This window comes from Heterocephalus glaber, unplaced genomic scaffold (genome assembly GCF_053883595.1).
Source record: "Heterocephalus glaber isolate CG9 unplaced genomic scaffold, H.glaber_assembly_v1.0 deba00000122, whole genome shotgun sequence".
NCBI lineage: Eukaryota > Metazoa > Chordata > Mammalia > Rodentia > Bathyergidae > Heterocephalus > Heterocephalus glaber.
Genome location: NW_028258138.1, coordinates 84,830,725 through 84,857,048, shown reverse-complemented (window position 1 = coordinate 84,857,048; position 26,324 = coordinate 84,830,725). Strand labels below are relative to the sequence as shown.

At 40.2% G+C, this 26,324-nt stretch overlaps 1 protein-coding gene across 2 annotated transcripts in view; it reads left to right on the top strand.

The window, feature by feature from the left end:
- Positions 1–26,324, top strand: part of Fgf7 (fibroblast growth factor 7) — a 55,353-nt gene that overhangs the window by 1,921 nt on the left and 27,108 nt on the right. The gene's annotated exons all lie outside the window — the stretch shown is intronic.

The following is a 26,324-nucleotide window of genomic DNA, read 5'->3' as shown; positions in this document are numbered from 1 at the left end:
TACTCTCATCTGTTTGTATCATTATGAATTGGATTGGATTGCTTAACTACCTATCTAGACAGAAAAATTGATTTTTTCCTAACATTTTCTTGATCTAAATCTTCTGTCATATAAAATCTATATCACTTTAAGAGAAAAAATATGAAGCAATAAAAGCAAGTTGGAAGAGTTGTTAATTTCACGATTTTCAATTGAAAGCCTTATATTTTCCCCCAAGAACCAGTTGTTCTTTGCACGTTAATATACTAGGGCTTAAGTTTTCATTCAGTGGTTATGATCAATAACTACCTTCAACGGTAGTATTATGTTCAATGTGGTATAAAACATACATGTCAATGTTTATTTTAAGGATTAAAAATCCCTAATTGAAGATGAATTTTGTTTGCACTATTAGCACACGGGCAATGTCACTGCTACACATTTTATAATACGTGTGTCAAAGTCAATTGAAAAAGCATATCTGAGGAGGGTGGTGTGGACATATGCCCTCCATAGGGCTGGACTGACAGCACTTGCTTACAAGTTCTGTTGCTTGTTTATTAAGGGGCCTCTAGGCTTCTAACTAATCAACCAATAAATTTTGGGGAATTATGTTACCAATATGAAAATGAGTGGATCTTCTCTTAACCATAATTGATTTAGGAAGTTAAGGCCATTTTGATGGCCTGTTATCAGTTATAGTTTTATTATTATTATTATAATTAATAAGGGTATCATATTAGCTCAAGAAAATTTTTCTGACTGTTCTGAAGTTTAGCTAAGGAAATGACTATTTGGAGGAAGTTTTGTGGATAGCTACTTTGATGTGTGCAGCAGAATTTGGCTTATAATCAGTTTATTTAACAATTAGTAAGATTTATCATGGGTAATGGAATCCGGTAGAAAGGCCAGAGTCAAGGTAGAAGTCAAACTATTTCTTGGTTTTCCAGTCTTCAATTTGTAAAACGTGGGATGTGCTCTCCAACACACCTTCTAGTTCTCACAGTGTATTCTATCCTAAATCTCAGAATATGTTACATAAAGATTAAGAAACCTAAGTTCCCATTATCTAATGATCCCCAATGAATGAATGAGATGGAAGCAAATATTATCTCCATAAGATATTCAAATTGGAGTAATAAGGTTATAAAACCTAAACTATAGAATTCTTTCACATGCTAATGGCTTTTGAATGCTTTTACCAAATAATAAAAAAGAAAAAAGATGTAAAATTTAGTGAAAAGTGTAATATGTGTGACTATTTGGTATTACAAATATTTATAACTGAAATGCATTCACATATGTAAATTTTACTTTGTCCGCAAACATTTCTTAAAACCATGAGACTTAGGCATTTATGCACATGTACAAAATGCTGAAATCATTTTATAGTTTGTAATACAATTTAGTGCTTACTTTCAGTAACCATGAGTTGCCCTAAGTTCCGTAACCATCAATCATAACCTTGAGTAATCTTCAGACAATTTGGTACATCATTTCTCCTCAAGTGCTAATTCTACAGTAAAAAGATAAAAGAAAACCATTCTCTATCATTACAAATTAGAATGTCACAATGCCAATGTATTAAAAAGACATGATATAATTATGCAAATAATCTTCACTTACAAGCTTTTTCATGGTACATATATGTATTATATATGCTGTACCTTCTTGATATGTACATTTCCTAGAAAGAGAAAGCCTTATCAGAATCCTTTAGGTTAATCCCAAAAGTGTTGTCAAGTTGTGTTGCTATCCTATTGAAAAAGGAGCTAGTTAAAAAAAAAAAAAAGAACAGAGAAAAGAAAAAGAAGCCAGTAAAGTTTTTCCAAAGTTAAAAAGAGGTTAAGGCATTTTTTGTCCCTAGGAAATCCTAAGATACAGAAGGAAATCCTTCAGTGAAGAATACTTTGAGGGGAATTTATTAGAAGGAAATTCTGATAAGCACTGCCCATTACTCAGGAGCGAGAGCAGCTTGCTCATTTTAAGAATGAGTGTCCCTACGTAAACATGCAAATTGACAGATGTGAAATGCTACCTATGGCCATCACTTGGTTCTTGGTTGCCCTAAGAAGCCCTAAGAAGCCCTGGTTCATCATCATGCCTTTGCTCTGAATGAAGGGAAGCTCTGAGGGTGTTAACGGACTTGGAGGGTCCCACACTGCACCAGCAGAAGCGCAGCTCTTGGAGGGGATTGTGGGGTTTTAGGGGGTGGTGGTGGTGGGGCTTGAACTTGAGGCCTTGTGCATCCCCTGGAAGCATTCTACCATGGAGCCAATTTCCCAGCCCCTAGAAATGTGGTTTAAAGATTTTGGAAAATAGGGATTGGCATTAGCAGGAGAGGTGAAAGATGTGAATGAACAGTTCTGCTTCCAGGGTGTTGAGTTGGGAGAGGTGGGTGCAGGGTAGACAGGAAGAGAGGAGCAGGGTGGGGAGATGGACGGGATCACTCATGTCTCATCTGTAAAGGATTTGAAAAATGACTTCGGTTGTCTTAGATGATGAAGATCTCACTTAATTACAGTCTTGCAAAAATACTTTAAGGATAGATTAGAATGAACAAATTGCAGAAAGAGTACTCTGAGGGACTCAGCAGAAATAAGACTTGTACTCATTGATATGTCAGCAAGACCTAACTCTGTAGATGGGGGAATTCATGAGAGGTGAAGAGAGGCTGGACTGCATTTCTGAGTCTTGAAGGAAGAGATGCTACTGCCAGAGAATGGTCTTAAGGGATCGCATGCAATTTTTACCCAGGAGGCAGAAAGCTTCTCTTCCCTGCTTGTTCTTTCTGGGGGCTCCACGGTTAGCTTTCAGGTAGGTTTCTAAGCAATAAAGCTGGAACCTAATCTGAGCTAACTGTAAGTGGAATCAAAGCTTAAAATGTTCCTCCAACATGGACATTGAAAAGGAAATGGAGGCATATGGGGAGCATCATGAAGGAACTGGAATCGAGTGGGCAACACTGATTTCTGCGGTCAGAGCTCTCCCCTCAGAGACAAGGCCAGATGGGAGGTGGGATGACCATGGGGCAGACAGAAGCTGTCACTCTACACCTGCTGAAAATAGCACTGCCTCCACTGGGCTTGAGGTGCCGAGTGAGAGGGGGAAGCAGTGCACTAGGCACTGGGCAGCTGCCCTGAGAGATGGGTGTGGAGCAGAGAGTCACCACTTCCGGTTAACTTTCTTATGGTGGGGACCCTGTTACTAAAACGCCGTGTTCTCCCCAACAGTAGTTAACACCCCTCATCTTTTTAAGAAGACTTCCTACATTGTCACAAGGCCCTGACCCACAGAAAGTATGTCTCACTGGGGTGTCACTGAACGTTGTTAGTTCTGTAGCAAGAAAAGGGTTAGCCATTCTGAAAATTGGCCAAGGATTTGGCAACATTCTCTCTGCATTGTTAGACTGTGATGGGACATGGCCTAGCAATCGGCAAAAAGCAAATTAAACACAGCATTGTTGGATTTGACTTTGGCCACAAAACCTTCAGCAGCTCGACTGTCAACAATTCTTTGGATGGGCTCCTGGTCAATGATGATCTCTGCGAGGAGCTGTCAAACACGTCTCACCTCTGAGGACGAAGTGGGTACATTTGTGTACGTGCAAGTTGTTTAAAAGAATAATAACCCTCATTATCAAAATAAAATCAACAATGTAGAGACAACTGCTGCCATTAATAAAAGAAATGGGGAATGTGTCTGTGGAGTTTCATGGACTCCATCTATGAAATGAAGTCCTAGGCATCACTGACAAGGTGGAATCCTACAGAGCTGGTGATCAGAATTCCCGTAAGTGGCTTGTTAAGTCTTTAAATCACAGAGGATGGATAAACCTCCGGGGAGCACATTTAGAAATAATTAGCTGTTCTTTGCAAACTCCGAAATTAAGGATTATTTTAAATTTTATAATCTTTCTCTTTTTGGGGGCTATGACAAGTGACCGGCATTTACTAAATGCTAATAATTGTCACAGATGTGTCTCTTAGCATCTCTATGTCTTTTGTAGATCTTCACCTGAACTGAGCATTTCTGTATCACTGTCATTTCTGCATCATCCCAGAGATGCTGGGCATGTATTCCTTCAGCCTACAGTTTTAGAGCAGTCAGAGGCCCAAGTGAGTTGAAGAGAACTGCCTTTTCCAGATTTTTTTCTCTACCCTGGTTAAACACTGTAATCAGCTGGGGACCTTTAAAAACTATTAATGCCATGTTCCACCCGCAAAGATTCTCTTTAAATTGATCCAGAGTGCAGTCTCGGTAATAGGGATTTTCAAAGCTCCCTGGATAATTCTGACATGCTGCCAAGGCGGGGAACTGCTGGATGAAAGGGATGGAATTAGATTATTGGGGAAAGCACAGCTCAAGAAATTAGAATCTCCTAAAGCTGAGAGGACCCAGGAACTGGTATTTGTTAAAGTTCTCCACTGGTTCTATTGTGCAGCTGAGGCTGCCAACTGCTGCCTGCGGAGACAAGAGTTCCACTGAGGCTGGGGACCCCCCAGCCCCATACCCTGGGATTGTTCTGGAACACTTAGAGGGTGGCTGAGTTCCCTCGCTCCCTGGAGGGTTTTGAAATAGGCTTGATCAGGAATGAATACCCGAATTGTGCCCTGTGGGAGTTCTTCTGGGTCCATGCAACCTCCCTGACAAATGTCAGCAGTCTCAGCATTTGGTGAGCAGGCCTAGAAGCACATGTGAGGGCAGCTCTGCAGCTACTGTGCATGAAGGTGGCTCTGGTGAATGCTGTTGCTGCAGGGAGGAGTAGGTCCTGGGCCTGTCTCACAGCCACAAGCAGACCTGAGTCTTTTCTGACACTTGCACATGGCACTGTGCCAACTTCCTTGGCACTTCCATGAGAACTTCTGACTGTGAACACAGATACCTCCAAATTAGGCTCCTGCTTCTTACGGCACCCCGGGGACCCAGGTGAAAGGAAAGGCAGAGAGTTAGAGACTCAGCCTTCAACCTAGAAAAGCCAGTTGGAAGAGAAGCATAAGTGTGGAAGATTTATCCTAACCAGTGACAGAATGAAGCCAGGGGTTTGACTGGGACGAAGTACCACATGAAGGAAAAGCTTGCTTTACTTTCCTTTGTATCAAATAATTAACGGTAACACAATAAATTCCCTAACATTACTATGGAATACAGCACTTTCCTATACCTAAATTTCACATGTGGCACCCAGAAGGAAAGGAGAGATTATTCCTCCTTAAGGAATATGGACACAAAAATTTGTTAAATGAAGTGGGCTTCAAAGACCACCCCATCTTTTCCAAACCATATCTCACCTTCCTACTCTCAAAACAGGTTGAAAATGGAAATCCTTGCCTTTCATGTGGTTTGAAGTCATGTTAGAAATCACTGCACTTATCATGTCTGCATTTGAGATTACGTCTGGACCTAGCTTAAGTAGAGAAGCTGTATCAAGCTCACTCACGGAGAACGTGCCGCTCCAGTTCCTTCGCTGTGTATGGAATGGGTTTGGTTACGGTAGGAAAGAGAGAGGAAAATTATCTAGTACCCATGCCTGGGAGAAACCTTGTGTTTTAGCAAGATGGCATTTTTAGAGGGAAAATGTTTGATGTGCACTAGGGAGGACTGGCTGTGGGGATTCTCCCAGGATCCAATCAGCTCCCTGCAGAAAAAGCAATCTGTTACCACATGGTCAGAGTACTGATGTGCCACTAACTAGTGTCCATCTAAGAGTAAATAAAGAGGATACCTTTGTGAACAGAAGGGAAAAGAATAAAATAGGAAAGGAGAAAATAATTTTTATAAGATTGATGGATTTTACTCTCCATAAACTTAAAGTCTGAAGGAGTCTCATAAGATACAGATAAGTAACTTTTTCAATGCACTTAAGGAATGGAGATAAGATAACAGAGGGAGAAATTCTGAGATTAAAAAAGAACCCTAAGGGGCTGGGGATTTAGCTCAGTGGTTTCGCCGCCTGCTGTGCAAATGCAAGGACTCGAGGTCGATCCCTGGTACCAAAAAAAAAGAACACTAAGATGCCGAGGGTTGTAGTTAACTAAAAACTGTGGTAATAGTGTACAAAGGGGTTCAAATAATAATAGATTACTATCTCAGTACTGAAACAAGAGGTTTGAATCTGTTAATTTTGTGCCTAAAACTAACCTTTGCTTCTTTATTAGAACTATTCTGAGACTGAATCTATTTTTATGAGTAATGTAATACAAGAGAAATGAGGCATATTTCAACATCTTAAATATCATATTTTCATACCCTATTGTAATATTTCCCATTTGACTCTCCCCCACCCCGTATTGTGGATTGAACCTAGGGCTTTTACACTGAGCTATGTTTCTAGTCTTTTTGAAATATTGTTTATTTTGGCACAGGATTTTGCTAAAGTGCCCAGGTAGGACTCTAACTTGTTATGTTCCTGCCTCAGCCATGCCGAGTGCTAAGATTCCAGGCATGCAGCACTATGCCACACTCCCTTTTTATTTACTTGAATTTTAGATGTAATTGTGAGTAACTTTAAAAAATTTGAAACCCAATTCAGAATCAGTTCAGCCTGCATATTTTTCTTAAGGCCATACTTCCACGCTGTGTTTCTTAGAACACCAATGTCCCCTGAGGTATTAACGGTATTCCCTGAAGCACAGTTTTTGTGACTAATTGATTGGGAAATATTAGGTTAAATAAAGTTGAATGAGTCTTTTATGACAGAATTTCTCTGAGTCTATACTACACTAAAGTGAATTGCAAAACTCTGGAAAAAGAAGACACATGGCTTCCAAAGTTATCTGATAACATGAGACTGCCTTTGCCCCTTGTCTCACTCCCAGCCCTTGGTTTGGGTAAAATATTTAAATTTCATTGAACTACAATGTAAGAGCTACTGTCTTGGGAACCATCTGTGATGTAATCAAGAACTAAACCAAACTGCCACTTGTGGCTGCATGCAAATAAGAAGGCTAAAATGGACCTGGGCCAATGTTTTAAGAATTACTTGAGCCAAGTAGTTCCATCAAAGTCAAGAGCGTATATATCAATTTGGACTACTAGGGTGGTATTTGGAGCTGAAAATCAGAGACTTAAAGTGAGATTTAAGTGTAATTTAAAGGTTTTTCCCCCCTGACTTTTGAGTAGCTATATAGCAACAATCTCCTAATATACAATGATACTCAATTTGGGCAACCTATAAACTATAAACCTATATTTCCCCTCTGGTAACCTAAAAATGTTTCCGAGTTCCAACATGATGGAAAAATCTTATCACATGTCCCCCAAGTGATAAACTTTACTTCTCAAAAATGTTGCTGAAACAAAAGTTGTAGTTCTGTTGATTATGCCAATAAACAGTAAGTTCTCATTTCGCGGCTAAAAACTATTTAGAGATTTAACATCCTCTGCTTATCCCAACACCCTCTGAGGAGGTCACAGAGACAGGACCAGGACTGCATCTCTCTTCTGGGCCCACTGCTCTGCAACCCAAGCAGAGCCCACCTGCTCTGTCCACGGCTCCTGCTGTCTGCGCCTGGCACTGCCAGGAGAATGTCAGCTCTGGACAGATATGGCCGGATCTAACCCCTATTTATCTCCCAGTGGTAGAGGAATTGGCCCTTGGCCCAGTGGGACAGTTGGAAGGATTCATTTAATCGGTCAATATATTTCTCCTTTAATTTGTTTCACATTTAAAATTAGTTATAAGAAACATTGCTAAATTTTCATGAAAATTTAATGTGGACAAGAATTAAAAAACCTTGCTGAAATAAAAGACAAACACACCCACTACCCTCTTATTCTCCATCATTAACAGAGAGGGAGAGAGGGGAGAGTGACTGAGAAACTGGCCCGCAGAACAATGTAGTCGACGTCTTTCTAGGTAACTTCAAGGAACTTGTGGGGAAAGTAGCTTCACGGTGGGGGCGACTCTAAGCAGGCACAGGAAGCACTGGTGACACTGGTAAGGTGACTGGCAGGAACAGGTGAAGAGAAGCTGTGGAAAAGCTGTGCTCCTCAACATCCGACCTTATTCCCATCAGTCTGCCACCCAGTCCCTGCTTGTCTAAACTAGAGAGAAGAGATTCACAGCTGATGTCGGCCTATGGCATACCTGCATTGAAAGGAAACTTCTAAGTCTTAAAGAAGTAAAGGAGCTGTGCCAGCAGAAAGCAGGCAGCGCACTGATGGCTTTTAGGCGAGGGTCTGATTATTAATAGCACTGACCCGGGCTTGGTGGTGGTTCGCGCATGCGCACCGAGGAGAGGAACAACCAGAGCAGCGCATCTGCATTCTTTGTTTGAGGGCCAGCAGCCCGATTGATACTAGGCGGTCTTCTGGCACATTAGGGTCATGTCTCCAGCTGTACTTGGGACCCCAGGCCCTGTTCACACTGAAACAGCTCTCTTGGGGAGGTCACCTGTAGGCAGGGGATAGTTTCCTCTTCTGTCTGCATGAGTCACTGAGGCATCATATAAAACTTCGATCTCTTTTTTTTCATTCTTTGATGATTCAACAAGTAGTCATGGATAACTCCTTTTGCTAGACAGTAGTGAACAAATCCACAGTCTGTGTTTCTAGAGAATTAACAGTTTATTTGGATGTCAGAGGGCCAAGTTTAGAGCACGCAGGAGGTTGCCTAGCCCAACATACATGATGGGGACAAGTGAATTATCCAGAGGGAAACACTTTTTATAGATAGATGCATGTTAGCAAAGCATGAGGCTGGGCGGGGAAAAATGATTTAACATCTTCCCAGGGATCAATCAAAACAAACCTTAGCTTTTTTACATTTCAAAAAAATCTGAAGATATTTACTTTTAATCAATTTTTAGACTTTGATATATTTATTAAAATAGAACTGTCTCCAACTAAAGTGTTAATTCTCTAAAAAACACAAACTAAGAATTTCTTCCCTACTAGTATATCCTCAGTGAAAGAGAGAGAAAGAGAGGCCACATGTCTTTCAAAGTTTTGTATGATGTCTTTCCTATTTTTTTGAGATAGGATCTCACTCTGTATTCAGGGTGGCCTTGGACTCATGGCGATCCTCCTGCCTCAGCCTCCCGAGTTTTGGGATCACAGGCATGCATCACCACGCCTGGGTCTGATGTCTTTCCTTTTAAAGGGTGATTTTTTTGGAATGCATAGCTCAAGTTCTGCTGGTTGGAATAGTATAGAGGTTTTTGGATGACTGTATTTTTCTCTTTTCAGTACCTTTTGGATCTTTGAATATCAGGGTAACCTGCTAAAATCACTTTTCACAAATAATCACTGTAAATGCTACATTATCATTATGGAGAGTTTCTGTTTCCATGATAATTCCTCATAAATGAGAGAAATAGTTGTTTTCAGGCATATGTTTAGCATTTAAGGACAAAAATCATGAAGTTATCTGCCGTATTCTTCAGGATAAGGTGCGCTTTTAGTGTGAGGTACTGTGAGATCTATCACCTCTCTCCACTACGGGACCAGAACAATCCGCAGCAAGTGCGGTGGGGTGTCACCGCCGCTCATCCAGGTGGTTGGCAAAGAGGGGAGGTGACTTCTTACTGGATGAGACCCTGAGGTGCCTCTGCTTCTGAGAAGTTAGGCTCACAAATAGTGTGTTACAAAATAATACCCAACGTTTAATAGACGCCCAGATGAGCTTTGGGCTTTGAAAAGATTCTGGACAAATTTGCTCTTTTAACTATTCCCTTAGCTGGGTTGAAGCTGATCAGATATTGAACAGAAATACAACCCAAAGGAGACAAACATAAATCTGCATTGTGATTATTAGACTGTATTTAAAATTCACAACGTTTAAAAGTACTATTTAATAGCTTATCAGGTATTCACATCAATGTTACCAATAAAATCACAGCAATGTGTAGAAATAAATTTTGTTATGGTTGCCATAAATCTTTTAATGCAATCTATGCAAAATTGTACAGCACACAATTTAGAATATTTTGATTAAATATAAGTATATAACTAAAGTTAACCCTTAAAATACAAATGCCGATATTGGAACTTGTAAGGAATATTTTATGCCATTGTAATTATTTCTCAAAATACCTCCACTACAAACTTGCAATCACACTAGTACTTCATTTCACAGAAGGAGAAAAGGCCCTCATTAAATTGGCCAGCTTAATAAGTTCGCCAGTAGTAAGTTCTAGTTTTGAAATTATACACAGTCTTGTTTTGCCTTCTATTTAGGTGGTGTTCATTTAGAAAGACTGGTGTTCAAAACTTCTGATGATTCAGTTGACCAAATAAAAGTCCATTGTGCACAATAATTGATTGTTTTCTGAAAATATTTGGGTGGTTAGTTAACTTACAAAGAATAGACATTGAATAATAGGTCTGATAAATTCACTGTGATTGACATCACTGTATACTAAAAAGCAAGGAGTTTGTATACAGAATACTGGTTTAAACCTCCCGGTTTACTTCATAACTAGGACAAGTCACTAAGACATTTAGTGACTTCTTTTTTTTTTGGTACCAGGGATCGAACTTGAGACCTTGTGCTTGTGAGGCAGGTGGCGAAACCACTGAGCTAAATCCCTGGCCCCTAGTGACTTTAATTTAAGACAAGTCACTCTGGAAAGAGGAGAGATTCATAGCTATTATCTTTTCCTCAATGAAAATACTGGTTGTTAGTATTGTTTTAAGATAACGACAAAAATTACTACAACAACAAACGTGAGTGTGTCGTACGTCCCTGGGACTATGCTGACCATTTTATGTACACAGGGCAGATGTGTGCCCTGTGCAGATGGGGAAGCTGGCTCAGAGAGACAAGTGACTTGCTCTCAGTCACACGTCTGTTCTCAGAGTAGGGATGTGAATCCACGCAGGTTTAACTTCAGGACGGAGTTTTGATCATCACCGCTTGCTTCATTACACTCACACTGGTGTTACTAAAACATCATATATTAACTTAGGCTGTGGGTGGGATAATTTGCATCTGAGAGGTACAAACAGGTAAAAGTTTTTTCTCTGTAATAGCACCCAGTGACTACTTAGCATTTGTCTTCTATAAATAAATGCTTTATTCCAGTTTTCCTTGTATAAAACATCTCCATCTGTCTTCTCCTGAGTTGGCCTAGCAAACTTCAGTTTATTTTGCTTACTAATTGCCAAAGATGGTATAGCAGTTATTTTGGTTGTATTTTAAACACATCTCTCACATTTATTAAAAATATTGATGCTTCTGTTCAGTAGCAAGTGTCTGCATAATTATTATAAATGCATACGTTTGTACAATCTAATTCCAGGGAATAAGTCCATCAATTTTAGGAGCAAACTCAGATAGCTTCCTTCCCTAAAGACAACTAAGCACAAATGGAATAAACACAAAAACAAATAAACAGCAGGGTTTGCTCTAACCGGGACTTCTGGAGAATATGCTGAATAGCTTCCTGGCAAATTGGTTCTTTCTTTTCTCCCCATTATGTTCTCAATTTATTTCTAATCCTCTGAGGACTCTGCCCAACGATAAGAAAGAGGCAAAAGAAAGGAAACAACATGGCAAGTTAATGCAAAGACACTATGTCTGAACTTCTAGGTTAAGATTTTAAAAATGTAATTCTAGGTAAATCCTATGCTATCTCTGTTCCCCAGTGTGTTTCTCAAAACTAGACATACGTGTTATTTACGACCTGCTTGATCTTAGGTCCTTCCAGGATCTTCAAATGGCAGGAGGCTCGTATTCCGGGAGTTGCAGAGGTTTTTGCCAGCAACTAGAGCAGTGCGCATCACAGTATTTAGTGCATATTTGCTGTGCCGTGTTCTGCGGGTGGACAGATACAGGGTGAACCCCCACTGTGGGAGGAAGTCCCGCTCACTCAGGGATACGAACACCAAAGTTGATTAACAGAAGGCAGCGAGTGCTGGGGCAAGGTGTGAGCAGAGTGTTAGGGGGCCCCAGCGGCAAGACCCTTACAGACAGGGCAAGACCCTTCAAGGACGTGGTGTCTGAAGTCCAGAGAAGGGGCAGGGAACCCGAAGGACGGGTGTCCCTTCCTGGGGCACACCGAGTGATGGTTTGGGAGGTTTGTATGGGAATGAGCTAGGGAAACGAGGCCGCGGTGAAGTGCCTTCTCTCAGCAAGTTGCATCCCTTTTTAGGGAAGAGACCTTTACCTGCAGGCATAAGGAGCTATGGAGGGATAGCAGAAGTACTGTAGTAACGGATCAAAAAGTCATTTACATTATTCATGAAAATGGCTTGGATAGTTAACATCTGTTAGCAACTCCCCAAACCATTATATTAAAACTGTAACCTCTTTTCTTACCAGACCTGCCCACAAGTGGCAAAAATCAACCAAATTAAGGAATAGCTACGGACTTTCTCTCCTCTCTTTATGTGGAGAACTATGACAGACTAGATGGTCAGAGAAGATAAAAAACAGAAAAAGTAGGCTTAAACACTACATCAAGGGTTTGTCAGTAGGTCACAGCGATAGCGCTATTTAGTCTAAACATGAATGTGTATCTCTTGTCACCTAGGCGCAGACTGAATTGATAAGAACTGAGAGGCAGCATGAGGACACAGAAACAATACTCATCCTTTTCTTCCAGTCTTGAGTGACTGGACCACTTCTTAATTCTCCTGGGCTTCAACTAGCTAAATATAAAACTAAGTGGTTTCAGTCGCATTGCTTGAATAAATTTCAATTGTAAAATATTGCCAAGGGGGCGGAGAGAATATGAGTCATCCTCAATTTAACAGCTTACAATATGTATTATTTCACAGTTCCAGAGGGTCGGGAGCCTGGGAGTAGCTCATTGGTGTCGTCTGGCTTAGGCCTCTCAGACATGACACAGAAGGTGCCAGCCGGGGTGTCATCCACTCAGATGTGACCTGGGTGAAGAGTCTGCATCTAGTTCCTCTCAGAGCTGTTGCTGGGCCTCAGAAGAAAGGGTGATTTGCTTGCCTAAAAGCATGCTCACGATTGTATGAAACAAAGACAACCTCATCCCAGTTATGGGCCGGAAGGAACACAGGAGGTCATCTTGTCCGGAGAGTCTGCCTGGAGTCTGCAGGCGGAACTGAGGGAAATTAGTAAGGAAAAACTGTAGAGAAAATATTGGGGAGTGAATTCAGAGCTTTCACCAGATTCTCAAAAGTGTTTGCATTTCCTAAGAAAGGTTTAAAAGGCACTAATACAGTTTGCCATGCTCAATCTAATTGATGAGGAAAATAAGCCACCAAAAAAAGATAACTTTTCAAAGTCATGTTCTGAATGAATAGCAGCGGTGGTTTGGACCAGAAGTGAAGTTTTCTGGCTTTCCTTTAGCATTCTTCTAGTTAAACCCACTGTGTATGCAAAATGCATTGTTACTATGGTTCGTAAAACCCAAAGCCTCCCTGGCTTCCCTCTATTCATACACTCCTGCTATTTGGACCATTTCCCCATGACTCCTACAAGTGTTAAAAAGTGGATTATCCTGTGCAAGTCCAGTCTTGTGCCACAAAGCAATGCATTGGTCAAGGCAGATCCCACAAGGAGGGGGGACCCGAAGGTGACAGTGGAACTGGAAGCCTCCCGTTGCCACGGGACAGGAAGGCCCTCTGCGCCGAGGGCAGCACGGTAGGGTGTGTTTGGGGATGCTGGTGTGGACACACCCACGGCGGTCCTGCGGTAAAAGGTGCAGCACACGCCCACAGGAGGTGGCGTGACCATGCCTGGTAATAATAAGCTGGTCTGCTAGGGCTGTCCTTTTAACTGTGTTTTACACACGTCGGTTCCCTGCAGCTGTGAGGAAGCTTCCTGCGAGGCAGTGTGATGTGCGACACGGGCAGCCGCCTCACGCCCCTGTGGGCGCTGCGTCTCCTGGCTGCGCATGGAGTGATCGCCGGCACCTTCCGCGTTTGCGCGAGCGCTCTGCCCTGCACCCACAGCACACCCGCCTCACAGCACACTTCTCGGGTTTCCTACTGTGAGCCACGCATGACTTGAGCGCCTTCAGAGGCGGAAGGAGACTGATCACGGTGTGAACACGCAGGGACACAGCCAGCAAACAGATTCCAACTGACTGCCCACCATGCAGACCCAAACGCTTAACGGAGACTGCAAACGTAAAACTTGGGCCGTCTCACTAGTTACGTAAAGTTGACGGTGGGCAGCCATGCAAAATAAAATGATCCAAATGAGTACATTAATATTTAAAAAACAGATGAGGGGATGGGAAACGCCTCTTTATTTAGTGTTAACTATTTTCCAGGCACGGTGCTGGATGACTTATATGATTTATCTCATCTAATTCCATTTAATAGATGAGGAATATGTGGCTCAAAGAGGTTGATAATATTTTGGGGCTAATAAGTGATAGAATCGGGATTTTAGCTTAAGGAGGTCTAAAAAAATTAAAAGCCAATGCTTTTGCCTTTTAATTTGTATTGCAATATAACATGTTGGAGTTGATTGTTGAGCTATTATTAAACACTAATACTTTAGCATTTGAATTTTCTGTCAGTGTAACATTGGTTATGAACTGGTTCAGTCTCAGAGAGCTATAATAAGAAAGTACTACCCGCCTAATTAGCTGGTGTCATATAGCCTACATTTAGAGATTCGTATTTTTCTTTTTTGGTTTAATGTTTTTTCTTCTTTTAAAATTCAATTTTCCCTAAAACATAATGTTTGATGATTTCTGGAAAATTTACAGTTTTAAAATACATGAGTCAATAAGATAATTTCCTGAATGTGAGCTTGGATTGAGTGGGACACAGAGAACATGAAATTCCTGTTGCAGGAGAAGGAAACTGAGGTGGAAGCAGCAGAGGGCGATGCCGGGCGCCGCACTAATAACCCTGCAGTGCTTTCCTGATACCTGTGATTAGGTTTTCAGGTTAAACACGCAATTCACACTTATTTAGCATCAGTCTGAGTTTGAAGTTTTATAAGCACATTAAAGGAGCATAATATAAGCTAAGAATCTAACTTTAGAAATAAAACCAATATCAACATGAAATTCAACATCTCCAATAACAATAATAAGAACTGTGCTATTTTATGTGATTTATAATTCTCCTCCTCCTCCTTTGTCCTTTCTTTATCCTGTTTGTAGTACTGGGGATCAGACCCAGGGCCTCACACATGCTAGGCAAGCACTCTACCATTGAGTTACATGCTCAACCCCTTTTTTATTTTGAGACAAGGTCTTGCTGAGTTGTCTGAGGAGGCCTGGAAGTTGCAGTCCTTCTGCCTCAGCCTCCGGAGTGGCTAGGATTACAGGCATGTGCCACTATGGCTGGTTGTAATTCTTTTTTTTTTTTTTTAGTTCTTTTATTGGTACATTTTAGGTATGCAATTCGTTTACATTTATCATTGGGTGTTTGTACCTGTACATGATGTATCTGGGTTCTTATTTTTTCCCCCATTACCTGTGTGCTCTTCACCCCCTCCGCCCTTCTCTATTTACATAGATTTCATTTCCATTTTTTTTCTTTTCTCATAGTTTTTCCTTTTCCTCTTTTCCTTTCCCCTTCCCCTCCCTTCACTCCTTTGTCTTTGGACCTTTTTTCCTATTTCAAATTATTGCGACCTTGGTACGGCGTCCGCAGACCTGCCTGCCTGTAGCGGGCTGATTCGGCGGGTTCCGCGTGACTCGCGACCTTGGTATGGCATCCTGTAATTCTTATTTCTAGCAGCAGTACTGGTGTGGCAGCAGGCTTTGTGTGGAGTTTAAAAAATATATCTCATTGGCAAGTCTAATTGCATACAGAAGGCAGTAGGTGAGTGAACTACATTTTCATTATACTTATGCATTTATTTTTAGTATATGCGCTGCCGAAGCGAGCACACTTATGCATTTATTTTTATTATTAACTGTAGTGCATGAATATTACAGTTCATTGCGTGTATCTGATTTTCTGTCTAGTGTGTCTTGCTCAATAGGAAACAATAAACATTTGAGCAATTGAATTAAATAGAAAGGAACAAAAGTGAGTAGTCATTGTAAGCCTTCCCTCAGCTTGTCATTTAAGAAACTGTTATTTGGCACCATTTCTCTTCATTTTGATTTCTGTTATTTATTAATGGAAAGATCCTGTTAGAATCTATTTGCTCTTTGCCCCAAAGGCTATACACATCCATCCCTCTCCCTGTGTGCAGGATGTTACTATAACTGTGCTCTAGCACAGTTGCTTCTCCCTGGATTTATTCATTCTCCAGGGCCCAAACTGAGCCCCAACTGGCCCTCAAGGCTTCTTTTGGCCACTCCAGTCCCCCCTTCCATACTGCTTGGTACCCTGAGAGGGTAAAATGTGAAAACTAAAACAGCACAGAAGCGCAAGACATTCTCACTACTTTCTTCTCAGAATATTGGATTCTCCTAGACCTTCAGACAGCATTCCACATGTTGTAGATCTTTCCATTTAGGTTGACTCTTCTCCCCTTTTGCCTTTTATGACCTTTCCCCTCCCACCTCAGATATAGTGGTTATAAATTGTTATGCACAGCTGTTAGGCTGGTGCTTTGCATAGAGTCGTTACTCACTGAGCTCCTTATCCAATTCCTTTATAACTGCCTACCATTACCAAGCTGCATATGAGAGAAAACAGTAGCACGGTTACTTAAGGATTCAATAACAGTAGCAGCAGCAGCAGCAAACCCAGTTCTAATGTGCTGCCATTTATATGAGACACTTCAACTGCTCAACTCTGTGGCTTTTGATTTTGTAAGATGACCCCCCTATTTGGGCTTCTGTATATTTCTTATATCCTTAAGTTCTTGCCATTCACCAGTTTCATGCTGCCCATACCACTGGACACGTTGGTTAGGGAGAAAAGACACCAGAAGTGGCAGAGACAAACAGGAAAGGATGGCTAGAAACTGTGTGAAGGCAGAAATAATTTTTATCTCAAACCCTGCTGTCTGGCATCCCTAATAGCACAGTTCTCGGCACACGTTAGTGCTTAAAAATTCTGAAAGTTACTAGTAAGCTCTATCTAAACAGAGGAGAGATCATGAAAGTTGAAGAGAATGCACTTCCAAACAAACCTAAGAGATGCAAGACACACAGCAGAATTAGGGATGGCAGATTTCCAGGCAAGGTGCATTTGTGTGTGGTGAGGGGCTGGTTAAAGGGGTCTGACAGAGGGCAGAGGCTTGTAAGTGGACAGCAGGGTGTGGGAAAGGCCGGGGCAGGAGGGCGGGTATAGGGCGAGGTCTGTGCTGCCTGCCGCCTGTGGGGCGGGGAGAGAGGCAGCGAGGAGCCTGTCACAGACACTATGCCCCAAGCATGCCATGACTTCATGTCATGAGAAGACGGGACCACAAACAGGGCCAACGGGGAGACTAAGAAGGGTGTTAGGAAGTAAGCAGAGGAAAATATGTGTGGGGAGGGAGAAGTCACACCCAGATCACCAGGAAGCAGGAGCAGGAGGGGGTCAGAGCCTCTGACAGGCACCACGAGACGTCACAGCGATCCCACTTCTGAGCCCCTAAGCCCTGGACGGAATGCTACTGGCAGGTCAGAGAAGCAAGCCTGCGGCTTCCCACCCTGACATCAGGCTTTCCAGGACTGACCCTGTCAACAATTATTTTTGCAGACAAAGTGCTATTATGGAGCCCGACATCCCACTGTAAACAATCCTGCATGGTATTATGTTTTCTGTTTAAAATTGATACATACTGATTGTACATATTTATGGGACAGACACAAAGGTGATAATTCAAAATATATGTGCAATGTATAATGATCAAATTAGGATAATTAGAATTTTCATCTCCTTAGGTATTTATCATTTCTTTGTTTTAGGAACCTCTGAAATGTTTGCTCTGGTTCTTTATAAAATATACAATGAATTATTGTAAACTAGTCACTCAGCTGCACTACTGAACACTAGAACTTTATTTCTCCTCTCTGATTGTATCTTGGTGTCTGTTATCTCTCTGTCTGTTGTGAGTGGTGCTGTAATGAACATGGGCATACAGGTATCTCTGTGATTAGTTAATTCATTCCCCTTGATTATGTACCCAGTAGTGTGAGAACTGGATCATATAGTAGTTCTATTTTTAGTTTTTTGAGGAACTTCGATACTGTTATTTCTCTTGATAATTGTAAGAACTTGAGAATATGAACTCAGTAATTCTTTGTATGCTTCTGGGAAAATACTCTTGTGGAAGTACATTAGAATTCCTGTGATGTTAAAAAGTTAAGCCTAGTTTACAAAACTAGTGATAAACCAGGTTTGGAATATAGGTTTCTAGATATCCAGATGTGCATTAGAAAGATCAAAGAGAACAACATGGCAATTGGCAAAGAAACCACACTGAAGCAAGAGCTTGGCAGTGTTCGTGTGACTAAGAGAACCCTGGTAGCACATGCATTGTGCACTGCTTGTCATGTTTAAAATAAATGCTCCCTTCTGTGGTGTATTTTCTTAGGGTAAATTTTCTGCCAGTGGTGATAAATTTATACAAATCAATAGACTTCCCAACAAGTACATTCATTTTTGAGGAAATTGATTCAGATAAAACATGCATTCTGTTCCAACACTTTAGGAGGCTGAGTCAGAAGGATCACAGGTTTTAGCCCAGTCTGGGGAACTTAGTGTCTTCTGCAGATCCTGTCTCAAATACACAAATGAATGAATGAATGAATGAATGAAAATAAGGCTGGGGATGTCACTCAGGGTAAAGGCACTGGGTTCAACCCCCAGTACTGGAAAATAAAACAAACAAAACTAAACAAAACCCTCAAATACACTCCGTTCATGGAAAATTGTTTTTTAATGTAGACCAACTTTGTTCTCAGTACTGTTGACTCCAAACTAATTAAACTAACTGTTCACCAATATGATGGAGAAAAAATAAAACCCAAGACTTACAGAACTGGAGTCGACTGTTTAAACAGTTGCTTTGCCTTTTGCTTTTCTTGCCAATGAGTATCTACGGCAGAGGCAGAATCTTCAGGTTTTGTCCTTCAGGGACCTAACTTTCGCTTCTTCAGCCACAAGGAACTTCTGGCTCTCAGTGGCTCTGGAAATCCTGCTGTAACTAAGAGACTAACTTGAACTCTCTAGAACAGAAACGTGGAGCGATGCATTATGCTGCTGTTTAGAGCGTACCAAGATGCATGGTGGTGACCTCAAAGAGCTCGTTTGTGACCGACTAAAGCTTTCTCTTTTCAGTCTTTGGCGTGGCATCTATTGTTGCTCTCCATCTCCTTCGCTACTCTTCACATCTGCCTCCTCCTCTGCCTCTCTCCCCATCTTTCCTGCTTCCTTTTCCTCTCCCTCCATTCTCCTCACCTTTCCTTTTTCTCCCCCTTTTTCCTATGTAGCTCTTTGGTCTCCATTTCTTGGCTTTACTTAGATACTAATAGGACATACTAATTGTTTCTTAAAGCAACTGAGTATATTCCCTCTACTTGAGTTCAAAACGCAACTAAAATAATTTATATTTCTCACAATAAAAACCTTAATTTATAATAAATTATAACTTTATCAAAGTACATAGGAAAAATGATTGAAAATAAATATAGTAGATTACAATAGTGATTTGTTCTGGTTATTCTCTTCACTTTTTCTACTGTTGATTTCCATATATTATTTGATGAATATATACTAATTTTATGATGAACATATATGTATATATTTGTCTACGTGTTATCAACTATGTTGCATTTAACATATACAACTCTCTTTTTCATCTTTTAGTCACACTGTGATAGGGCAAGAAAGGTTTCCCCAAGCATCCAGTAGTCTAAACAACTCAAGATAGACTCCTGGTAAAACTTCCCCTGAAGCGCTGTAAGAACGGAACCTCTGCAGTCTTCTTCCTTCACTTCACCTTCACGGTGGACCGTCCCTTGCAGCTAGGGAATTACCCGAACTGCAGCGGGACTCTCCCTCATGCTCTTTTTCTTCTGAATATGAATATACTGATATGGCATGAATAAAACCCTTTTATAAAAGAAATAATACAGTCTTTTCTGCCCACACTCATCTTTTTGATGATCTCATCTGGTCATGTGTCTAGTCACCACCATCTTATGCCTTTAGCTTAGGCCCTTGGTCTGAGTTCCTGTCATCTCTTCCAGTATCACTGCAGGAGCCTCCAGAATGAATACTGCTGAGGCCAGAGGGTCCTCTCACTTCCATCTTAGGGGAGCAAGGATTGCTGTCCTTTGACTACTGTTTGTCAGGGGTGATGGCTCCTCTTGAACCAGTTTGAGACCTTCACTGTCCTGGGCCCTCAGGGGAAGGTCCATTTCTGTTCTCTTACAAAAACCAGAAGCATGGTGTCATATTTCCAACAGATGACTAATAAATAGGCCCAAATGTATGGGAACTCCTCTGTTTGCAAGGTACAGAAATAAGCAATTAACATTTGATACCTAATTTAATTTTTTAAATAATCCAAGGATATAGTCATTATTATTTTTTCTTTTACAAATCAGGAAATAGAGGCTCAGAAGTATTAGATAACTTTGAGCAGACCTAATATCTGAATAACTGCTTAAAAAGCCAGTGTTTTTCACAATAACCTACCAGCTCTGTTGAGTAATGAAAATATGCTAAGAGCATGTTAAAAGTACTCAGTGCTATAACACGTGGATACTCAAATGCAGCACTCTGAAATGGATGAGACAAATATTTTGTACTGAATTTGTGGGTAGGTTTATCAGCAGTTATAAAATAATTTAGAGAAAAATTCTTTTAAGACATTTTAACAATTTCTTATCAAACATGTTTTATTTCTAAACAGAGGTTGTAAAGTGGCAGTACCTAAATAAATGCTTTCAGTGCTTTTAATATATACGATGCTCTTCTCTTTCTCTTTGTAGTTAACAGGAGAAAGTTTTCAGTTGAAATTCCACTCTAGAGTTCAGAATGTGTTGAAAGTTGCTCTAGGACCCTCTGAAAGAGCTTCCCATACAACTAAGTAACTAAGAACCGCCTCAGCATGCTGCCCCATGCTCAGTGTGGCCATGGAGTCATACCCTCAAGACAGGATGAGATTTGGAAGTCTAGATCCTGTATCAAAGAATTTTATTTTTGTTAAACATATTTTATTGTGAGTCTTCAGTTCTTATTCCAAATATGATGTGCTTTTGAGCTAATTCTCCAGAATTTCATTTTTATCTCATTTCCTTCTGAGGCTTGAGTTACAACCTGATTCCCATCATGTGTTTGCTTGTTCATCGTAATAGAGCCCTTTGTGAGTGAGTAAGAGGTAGAGGGTTATATTTAGGGTGGGAAGAAATAATGGGAAAGGACAGCAGCTGGACCATGTCTTGGATAACAGGTCCTTTCTGCCAATTAAAGTTGCTTGGTGGGGTTAAGAAAGGGTAATGTAAGATGTACTGTTACGAAGTAAAGTTTTCAAATATTGTATTTCTATTCATTCAATAAATACTCTACCATGAACAAGGATTCAGCTAGATATATAAGAATATAAAAATTAACAAAAAAGAATTGTGTTTTTTCGGCTTTTGCCTATCTCTTCTCAAGAAGTAAATGCTATAAAAGAGGAGACGGGGGCCAGGGATGTAGCTCAGTGGTGCCGCCACCTGCCTCGCAAGCGCAGGGTCCCGAGTTGGGTCCCCGGTACCAAAAGAACAACAACAACAAAAACAAACAACAGAGAGAGCAAATAACTACAAAATAAACCAATCTAATTCCACTTTTAAAAAACAATACTCCCATATTGTAGAGAAGAAAACTCCGGATTTGAAAAGGTAATTAAACTAGAGAGTGGACAGACCTAGATTTAAAACCATGTCTCAAAATCAGCACTTTTACATATATACAACGTGTTGCCAACATAGGAAGACACCGCAATTGAAGGGAAGGACTTTGGGTTTCCTTTCATGGACAGTAGAGAACTATGAAAATCTTTAAAACAGTGGGTTTTTTTTTTTCCTGATTGAAAGGAGAGGAGTTCATTGGATGGATCAAGATGAGGAGAGGCTAGGGTAAGAGAGAGTTCAGTTGAAGTGTAATATTCCAAATGTGGCCACAATAGTGTTTGTGCTAGAAATGCGAAAAAGGAGAAGCTGGGTATAAACTACTGCATAGATACTATCTGTGGGAAGCGGTAATTAGATATAGGAGATCAGAACTGAGATTAATTAATTACTTTATTTTGATACCAGGAATTGAACTCAGGGCTTCACGCTTGCCAGGCAGGTGCAGTGCCGCTGAGCTACCTCCCCGGCCCTCAGCACTGAGAGTTTTTAAAAAATACATTTAAACTTCAAAGGTGAGTGGTTCAGAAAATAGCAATGCCAATAACTAAAATAGGAAAATCAAGAAGACTTCACTTTTTGGTAAAATGTAACTACCTGAGCTGTTTTTCTTAAAAATCTGTAAGGATAATTTTGACAAGTGACATTATCAAATTTCTCAGAGAACAGAAGCTTTTTCACTTCTGTTTCTCAGAAAGAGACCTGAAAAATGGGTCTATAGATGAAGATGGCCCTCAGAGTACAGGCTTCGAAGTGGTCCCAATGTACCAACAACAGTCGGTTTCCAAACTCTATTAATTCAGTACTCGGAAAATAGATGATATGTCTTGAAGGTTTTTTTACTATATTATTTTAAAATTCAGAGAGTTATGAATGTAATATTAAAGAAACATGGGAGGTTTTTTTTCCCCATTAACTTTATTGGTACATATTAGGTATACAATACAGTTACATTCATCATTGGGATCTTGTACCATTACATGAGTCTCTTGGTTCTTATTTTTTTTCCCCTTCCCTTGCCCTCCCTTCACCCCCTCCACCCTTCCCTATTTGCAAAGACCTTGTTTCCATTTTTTTCCTCTTCTCATATTTTTTCCTTTCCCTTTTTTCCCTTCCCCTACCCCTCCCAATTCCCCTGCTCTTTTAGACCTTTTCTTCCTGTTACACAGTATCAGTTACACATTTTTAAAATTACAATATTAAGATCTAGGAGACATTACCACAGATTTTACAGAATTTAAAAGGATATAGAAAGCATATTTCAAAAATCTTTTTTGAAATAAATTTGACAACTTCTAAGAAGTAACTTAGACAAATTAATGAAACTAACTCTGGAGGAAATATAAAATTTGAATAGCACCTATTAAAGAAAGTATATTCCTGCTTGAAAACCTACCTATACGACAACAGCAGGCTCATATACATTTTAACTGATAAATTATATCAAACAATTAAAGCAGAAAAAAGAAGGAACACTTCTCCCCTCATTTTAGGAACTCAACATTGTGCTAATCCTAAAACTGGATAAAGATAATAGAGGAAAAAAGTATGAACATAGATAGAAATTTGTTTAACAAAACAAACTATTAGAAGTCAGATCTGGCAGGATGTAGAAAGTGGTTTTGTTATAGGGATGGCAGTGTTGTTTCAGCATTGGAAGATCCACCCCCAAAAGTCATCATTTTAACAGAGGAAAGGCAAAAGCCATATGATCCTGTCACTAGTTGGAGAAAAAGTATTGGACCAAATTCTACAGCTGTTCATGGTAAAAGCTATCAGGAGACTAGAAGTAGAACAGAAACTTCTCAACAAATTAAAGACATGCACTCCATACTTCCAGCGAGAACGCCTTTTATGAATGGAGAAGATACAATGCTTTCTCCTTGAGGTGGGGGGCAAGGGCAGATATGGTTACTCTTTATCTGTCCATTAAACTTTGAAACCTAGTCCCTACCAAAATAGTCTGGCAATAAAATGACACAACTAGGATAGGATTGGTATGGCAGAAGCAAAATCTTTATATGTAGATGAAGTGATCATCTACAGAGAAAATACTAGGAAATGTCTAGGAGCCCCTGGAACTTGTATTTGAATTTAGCAGGATTAGAAAACACAAGGTATATATAAAGATTCAGGTCTGTGTATACTTGCTATAAATGAAGAACTGGATATTGAAAGTTAAAAGTTATGTCGGAGTACAAAGGACCCAGAAAAGCCAAAACCAAAACCAAAAACAAAAATGGTGTTGGAAGACGTTTAGCACCCAATTTTAAGACTTCTTCTAAAGCTACAGTAATCAAGGCAGTGTTGGTGTAAGGAAAGACATATAGATCATTTGAATAAAACAGAGAATCTAGAAATAGAACTACACATATATGGTCCCCTGAGTTTTGAAAGATTATTTAACATTAGCATTTTATAGAATATAAACTCAATTCAAGAGCCGAGGAAGAGATAGTGTCTTCAGCAAATGGCACTAGAATACCTGGTATCCATACGTAAAAAATTAACCTCAACACTTTTTTCCATACATGAAAATAACTTGAAGGGATCTATGAACCTAAATAAGAAAGCCTAAAAGTATAAAACTTTAAGAAGAAATTATAAGGGAAAATGTTTATGAATTTAGGGCAGGCAAGAACTACCTAGGATACAAAAAACATGACGTATAAAAGAAAAAAATGGATAAATGAGATGCCATCAAAATTTAGAACTTTAAATGACATCATTAAAATGAAAAGTAGTCCTTAAACAGACCATATTTACAATGCATATAACCTATGACCAGAATATATAAAGAATTCTTAGAGTTCATTAATAGACAACCCAATTAAAATGTAGACATAAGAAGATGATAAATAGCCAGTATAGCACAAGGAATGGTGTGCAAGTCTAGAATCAGAAAAATACTAGTCAGTACAATAATAAGATTGAATTATACACTCATTAGGGAGATGAAGTCCAAAGTTTTAAAAGCCTTGTCATGACTTTTTCTTCTTGTTGGATTCTCCCCCTTTGGGTTTAATTTGTCACGCCCAATGGATTCATTCTGCTGGGTTTCCTGGGGTTGTGATCCTCATTGTCTTTTCCTAGGGTATTGTCTAAAATCTTTTGGAGTGCCGGTTTGGTATTCATGAAGTTCCTGAGGTGCTCTTTATCATGAAAGTATCTTATTTCTCCATCAATTTTGAAAGATAGTTTTTCAGGGTACATGAATCTGGGTTGGAGGCTGTTTTCCTTTAGGGCTTGAAATACATCCCTCTAAGCTCCTCTTGCCTTGAGGGTTTGCATTGAGAAGTCTGCTGTGATTCTGATGGGCTTTCCTTTGTATGTGATTTGTTTCTTTTCTCTCACTGGTTGTAGAATTTTATTCTTCTGTTGGATTTCTGGAATCCTAACTATTATATGTGTAGATTTTTTTTTATTAAGGCTAGCTGGAGTCCTATATGCCTCACTTATCTGTATGTCAGGTTCTTTTCCCCTCCTTGGGAAGTTTTCTGCCATCACTTCTGTGAAGAGTTTTTTTTATGTCATCTGCACTCTCTCCTCTTTCTTCATTGACTCCAATCAGTCTTATGTTATTCTTCTTTGCATCGTCTAGGAGCTGTTGGATTGATTTCTCGTGTTCCCTTACAATTTTAAAGCAATTTTTCTTTTCCTCCTCACTAATTGCAATCTTATCTTCTGTATGTGAAATTCTATCCTCACATTGGTTCATTGTGCTGTGCAGACTTTTGATGGAGTTTTTAATCTCTTGGAAATGTGTTTGTATGTGTTTTATGGATTCCATTTGTTTCCTATGTTGGGATTCCAACATATTCCTCAGATCCTCTATTTTTTTATCTGTGTCCTGTCTAGATTTATTAATCATGTCTTGCACCATGAGCAAAATCTTTGCTGTTATCTGAGTAATTATTTCTGATTTCATTTTTCCCAGATCCTCTTTTGTTGCCAGTTCAGAGAGTCCAGGTGGTTGAGTATCAGATTGTTCCATTTCGTTTCCCTTTGGGGTTGCTGTAGGTGATCCAGAAGTCTGTTTTTGAGGCTTGTGTATGTGTCTTCTCATTTCCACGGGTTGTGTGTGTGTGTGTGTGTGTGTGTGTGCTTCTGGCACCCATGTGGCTCACCTTCTCTGCCCTAGGAGCTTGGGATGGCAGTGGGGGAGCTGCCTTCTGGGTGCTGGGACTGGCTCAGCTTCTCTGCCCTAGGAGCTTGGGATGGCAGTGGGGGAGCTTCCTTCCGGGTGCTGGGACCGGCTGAGCTTCACTGCCCTAGGAGCCTGGGATGGCGGTGGGGGAGATTCCTTCTGAGTGCTGGGACCGGCTCACCCTCCAACATGGGAGTTTTGATAGTTATTAAATAGTGCATTTTTGGAAATGGTTTGAAACATTGTACTATAAAAATTTAACAAAATAATTAATTTTTGTGTTAATGCTGGAGTCAAATGTTTCAGGCTTTTATTGTTGCTATTTATCTTTAGTGAGATAATACTTTCTTGAGTGATATTGTTTTTCCATAAAGCACAATACTTATTTCATAGCCAGAGTGGGGTTGGGGAGATCAAATATGATAAAATGTGTAAAAATTCTCTGAAGAGAAAGGTGCTAAGATAAGGTTTCAGCTTGATAAGATGGAGAAGTCAAGGTATTTATATTTACCAACTAAACTATGGTG